Source organism: Salmo salar, chromosome ssa02, assembly GCF_905237065.1.
Source record: "Salmo salar chromosome ssa02, Ssal_v3.1, whole genome shotgun sequence".
Taxonomy (NCBI): domain Eukaryota; kingdom Metazoa; phylum Chordata; class Actinopteri; order Salmoniformes; family Salmonidae; genus Salmo; species Salmo salar.
The window spans coordinates 28241722-28248141 of record NC_059443.1 but is presented as its reverse complement, the minus strand read 5'-3'; positions in this window follow the sequence as shown (position 1 = coordinate 28248141).

The window sequence follows — 6420 nt, the reverse complement described above, 5'->3', positions numbered from 1 at the left end:
ACAGAACTCTGCACGTTATCTCTGCAGTAGATTGCAACACCGCCCCCTTTGGCCGTTCTATCTTGTCTAAAAATGTTGTAGTTAGGGATAAAGATTTCAGAGTTTTTGGTGGACATCCTAAGCCAGGATTCAGACACGGCTAGGACATCCGGGTTGGCAGAGTGTGCTAAAGCAGGTAATAAAACAAACTTAGGGAGGAGGCTTCTAATGTTAACATGCATGAAACCAAGGCTATTACGGTTACAGAAGTCATCAAAAGAGAGTGCCTGGGGAATAGGAGTGGATCTAGGCACTGCAGGACCTGGATTCACCTCTACATCACCAGAGGAACAGAGGAGAACTAGGATAAGGTTACGGCTAAAAGCTATGAGAATTGGTCGTCTATGACGTCCGGAATGGAGAGTAAAAGGAGCAGGTTTCTGGGGGTGATAAAATAGCTTCAAGGTATAATGTACAGACAAAGGTATGGTAGGATGTGAATACAGTGGAGGTAAACCTAGGCATTGAGTGATGATGAGAGAGAGATTGTCTCTAGAAACATCATTGAAACCAGAAGATGTCAGCATGTGTGGGTGGTGAAACTGAAAGGTTGGATAAGGTATAATGAGCAGGGCTAGAGGCTCTACAGTGGAATAAGCCAATAAACACTAACCAGAACAGCAATGGACAAGGCATATTGACATTAAGGAAAGGCATGCTGAGACGAGTGATCACAAGGGTCCAGTGAGATTCAGACAGCTAGCCGGGCCATAGGTAGCAAGCAGGCAGAAGATGGAGGGAGGTCTGTTTTTAGCCACCTCGTGCATTTCCGTCTGTAGATAAGTGGGGTTCCGTGTGGTAGGGGGGACCAGTCCAATTGGCAAAATAGTTATAGTTATAGTGGCCCAAGAAAATTGTCCGATAGACCTATTCAGATAGCAGCCGATAAGACAGCTAACGGTTAGTTGGCCGCAGATGGGTGTTCAGGTTACGTCGCGACAAAGGGGCCAGTTGGATAACTCCCTAAGGATAGATAACGTCGGTAGTCTAGTCGTGACGGCCCGATGGGGCTCCGCATCGGCAGTAAAACGGGTCCGGATAGGTGATTGTAGCCCAGAAGAGGCTGATGAAACTCTTCAGCTGGCTAGCTCCGGAATAATTGATGTTAGCTCCGGGACCAACGTTAGCCAATAGTCACTCGGGTAGCAGCTAGCTAGCTGCAAGATCCAGGTGTAAATGTCCAAAGCCTGCGGTAGAAATCCGGAGATATGGAGAGAAAATAAGTCCGGTATGCTCTGGTCTGAGTCGCGCTGTACAAAACTTGCGATAGCTTTTCGAGCTAAAGGATAGCTGATGACCGCCAACCGTGGCTAGCTGAACTCCAACGTTAGCCATTGATCTGGCCAACCTCTGGCTAACCTCTGGCTAGCTTCTGTTGTGGATTTCAGATTTGAGGTAAATAATACTTCTTTTTTTTAATTGGTGAGGCGGGTTGCAGGAGAGTGTTTTGATGTTGAGTTTTTAGAAAAAATATATAAAAAGATATGCGAAGAAAAGATGTAAATATATATATACACAGGACACGACAAGAGGACGACAAAGGATGTCTGACTGCTATGCCATCGTGGAATGACTTGATTAAAGAAGCAATAAAACTGGCCTTCTTTAGACTAGTTGAGTATCTGGAGCATCGGCATTTGTGGGTTCGATTACAGGCTCAAAATGTCCAGAAACAAATAACTTTCTTCTGAAACTTGACAGTCTATTCTTGTTCTGAGAAATGAAAGCTATTTCATGCAAGAAATTGCCAAGAAACTGAAAATCTCGTACAATGCTGTGAACTACTCAGCGCAAACTGGCTCTAAGCAAATCAAATCAAAGTTTATTTGTCACATGCGCGGAATACAACAGGTGTAGACCATACAGTGAAATGCTTACTTACAGGCTCTAACCAATAGTGCAAAAAAAGTGTTAGGTGAACAATAGGTAAGTAAAGAACTAAAACAACAGTAAAAAGACAGGCTATATACAATAGCGAGGCTATAAAAGTAGCGAGGCTACATACAGCCACCGGTTAGTCAGGCTGATTGAGGTAGTATGTACATGTAGATATGGTTAAAGTGACTACCCATATATGATGAACAGAGAGTAGCAGTAGCGTAAAAGAGGGGTTGGCGGGTGGTGGGTGGTGGGACACAATGCAGATAGCCTGGTTAGCCAATGTGCGGGAGCACTGGTTGGTCGGCCCAATTGAGGTAGTATGTACATGAATATATAGTTAAAGTGACTATGCATATATGATAAACAGAGAGAGCAACAGCGTAAAAAGAGGGTTTGGGGGGGGGGGCACACAATGCAAATAGTCTGGTTAGCCATTTGATTACCTGTTCAGGAGTCTTATGGCTTGGGGGTAAAAACAGTTGAGAAGCCTTTTTGTCCTAGACTTTGCACTCCGGTACCGCTTGCCATGCGGTAGTAGAGAGAACAGTCTATAACTGGGGTGGCTGGGGTCTTTGACAATTTTTAGGGCCTTCCTCTGACACCGCCTGGTGTAGAGGTCCTGGATGGCAGGCAGCTTAGCCCCAGTGATGTACTGGGCCGTACGCACTACCCTCTGTAGTGCCTTGCGGTCAGAGGCCAAGCAATTGCCGTGCCAGGCAGTGATGCAACCAGTCAGGATGCTCTCGATGTTGCAGCTGTAGAATCTTTTGAGGATCTCAGGACCCATGCCAAATCTTTTTAGTTTCCTGAGGGGGAATAGGCTTTGTCGTGCCCTCTTCACGACTGTCTTGGTGTGTTTGGACCATTCTAGTTTGTTGCTGATGTGGACACCGAGGATCTTGAAGCTCTCAGCCTGCTCCACTACAGCCCCGTCGATGAGAATGGGGGCGTGCTCGGTCCTCCTTTTCCTGTAGACCACAATCATTACCTTAGTCTTTGTTATGTTGAGGGATAGGTTGTTATTCTGGCACCACCCGGCCAGGTCTCTGACCTCCTCCCTATAGGCTGTCTCGTCGTTGTCTGTGATCAGGCCTACCGCTGTTGTGTCGTCTGCAAACTTAATGATGGTGTTGGAGTCGTACGTGGCCATGCGGTCGTGGGTGAACAGGGAGTAAAGGAGGGGACTGAGCACGCATCGCTGTGGAGCTCCAGTGTTGAGGATCGGAGTGGCAGATGTGTTGCTACCTACCCTCACCACCTGGGGTGGCCCGTCAGGAAGTCCAGGATCCAGTTGCAGAGGGAGGTGTTTAGTCCCAGGATCCTTAGCTTAGTGATGCACTTTGAGGGTACTATGGTATTGAACGCTTAGCTGTAGTCAATGAATAGCATTCTCACATAAGTGTTCCTTTTGTCCAGGTGGGAAAGGGCATTGTGGAGTGCAATAGAGACTGCATCATCTGTGGATCTGTTGGGGCGGTATGCAAATTGGAGTGGGTCTAGGGTTTCTGGGATAATGGTGTTGATGTGCGCCATTACCAACCTTTCAAAGCACTTCATGGCTACGGACGTGAGTGCTACAGGTCTGTAGTAATTTAGGCAGGTTGCCTTTGTGTTCTTGGGCACAGGGACTATGGTGGTCTGCTTGAAACATGTTGGTATTACAGACTCAATCACGGACATGTTGAAATAGAAAGAGGAGTGGGAGACCCCGGTGCACAACTGAGCAAGAAGACAAGTACATTAAAGTGTCTAGTTTGAGAAACAGATGCCTCATAAGTCCTCAACAGGCAGGTTCATTAAATAGTACCCGCAAAACACCAGTCTCAACGTCAACAGTGAAGAGGCAACTCCGGGATGCTGGCCTTCTAGGCAGAGTTGCAAATAAAAAGCCATATCTCAGACTGGCCAATAAAAAGAAAAGATTAAGATGGGCAAAAGAACACAGACACTGGACAGAGGAAGATTGTATAAAAGTGTTAAGGACAGACAAATCTAAGTTTGAGGTGTTCGTATCACAAAGAAGAACATTCGTGAGACACAGAAAAAAATGAATAGATGCTGGAGGAGTGCTTGATGCCATCTGTCAAGCATGGTGGAGGCAATATGATGGTCTGGGGGTGCTTTGGTGGTGGCAAAGTGGGAGATTTGTACAGGGTAAAAGGGAACTTGAAGAAGGAAGGCTATCACTCCATTTTGCAACGCCTTGCCATACCCTGTGGACAGTGCTTAATTGGAGCCAATTTCCTCCTACAACAGGACAATGACCCAAAGCACAGCTCCAAACTATGCAAGAACTATTTAGGGAAGAAGCAGTCAGCTGGTATTCTGTCTATAATGGAGTGGCTAGCACATTCACCTGATTTCAATCCTATTGATGTGTTGTGGGAGCAGCTTGACTGCATTTGTGGGAGGTGCTTCAGGAAGCATCGGGTGAAATCTCTTCAGAATGCCTCAACAAACTGACAACTAGAATGCCAAAGGTCTGCAAGTCTGTAATTGCTGCAAATTGAATATTCTTTGACTAAAGCAAAGTTTGAAGGACCCAATTATTATTTAAATAAAAAATCATTATTTATAACCTTGTCAACGTCTTGACTATATTTCCTATCATTTTGCAACTCATTTCATTATGTTTTCATGGAAAACAAGGAGATTTCTAAGTGAACCCAAACTTTTGAACGGTATTGTATATCTATTGTTTACTTATTTAATTCATCTCGACATTATCGCTATTCAAAGTGCAACGACATGTCTGAACTTGTATCATCAACCAACATAGATACAGCCTCTTTCACAATGAAAAGTCACGTCTGCGCTGTCATTTTGAGTAATGAAGTAAAAAGAAAAAGGAAAAAGTCAAATGACAGCATTCCCTTTGTGATATTGACACAGATATTATTGTTAGAAAAACAAGGCCATAGTAATTTAAGGGAAGGCAGCCGACAGCCAGTATTGGTTCTAAAGGGTTAAATTGTGAGAAATTACTTGACTTCAAACACACGTCTCAACCTGCGCTAAAGGTTATTACAAATAGCCCTAAAATCTAATGACTTGAGAAACAGAGAGAACAGAAACAGATAGTACAGACACAGAAAACGTTTAATAGGAATGAAATCTATTTAAAACCCTGTGCTGTGTTGTCCTAATGGTCGGTTGGAGCTGTAGCTCTCTGGTCTGGCATCAGGACAAGCTAATCATGTCTGAGTGCAGCGAACGGAGCAGAGCATTGCATGATTAAGATTCATCAGGTTGGAATAGCGGGAGCAAATTATAAGAGCAATTCTTGGAGGGTTCAAAAAACCATACATCCCTGAGTGTTTGGAGAGGGAGAATAAAACCTATTCTTTCTCTTCTTTATTTCTCTCATCAAGGATGTCTTACAGGATGAGACCGTGAATTTCTGACTATGGCTTTAAAGTACTTACATAACATCTGTCCTTGCTCAAGAAGAGGGTTCGTAAAATGACGCAATCCTAGAAGCTGGCAATGGAGTTATATGATTTGTACAGGACACGCCCTATCTCTCTTTGGAGGTTGCATTGATTTGTATTATAAGGCACATGAAGGTTAGAGAGAGCTTTGATAAAACCAACGCAAGTAAAGGTATTGTGTTTGGAAAAGCATTGTGTGGCTGGATCTGGGGTCCCTAATATGCAGACAAACAGGTATTTATTTCAGTGGGACATATTATTGCACATGTTTAATAATGGGCACTTGTTGTAGTGGGTCATTGTTCGGTGGATAAAATAGTTCAGTTTTCCCCATTACTCCTTGCCAGTTGTCTGCAAACTCAAACAATGGAGGATCCTTGCCCTATGTGTAACACTTGAGAAAAGACCTTTATTGCAAATCTTGTGCTTTCAAGTATAGTACATTAAAAGAAGGGCTCTTTACTTTAGAGGCATATGTACTGGAGAGAAGTGTTTTCAATATAGAAGTGAAGCATTTTACTTCAACAGCACTTCAAACCACATCCTCACAGCCGTTCCCTCTGCAAAACACTATTAACATTCTAGCCGACGTTGACCAAAAAAGTGATAACTGCTCTCCTAAAAATTGAAATTCCCATCAGCACACATTCTCCTAGGGATTAATCAGCTTGTCCATGTCCTATTTACAGAGAGGGGTGTGCAATCTGAGTCTACCATTGTGAATAATTGTCCCCATCTTTTGGGTTAAGCTTGTCCATCAATTTGGGTACAATAGTGCCACGATAAAGGAACACATGGTAGAGGTTTAGATTTACAGTTGAAGTCGGAAGTTACACCTTAGCGAAATACATTTAAACTCAGTTTTTCACAATTCCTGACATTTAATCCTAGTAAACATTCCCTGTCTTAGGTCAGTTAGGAACACCACTTTATTTTAAGAATGTGAAATGTCAGAATAATAGTAGAGAATTATTTATTTCAGCTTTTATTTCTTTCATCACATTCCCAGTGGATGAGAAGTTTACATACACTCAATTAGTATTTGGTAGCATTGCCTTTAAATTGTTTA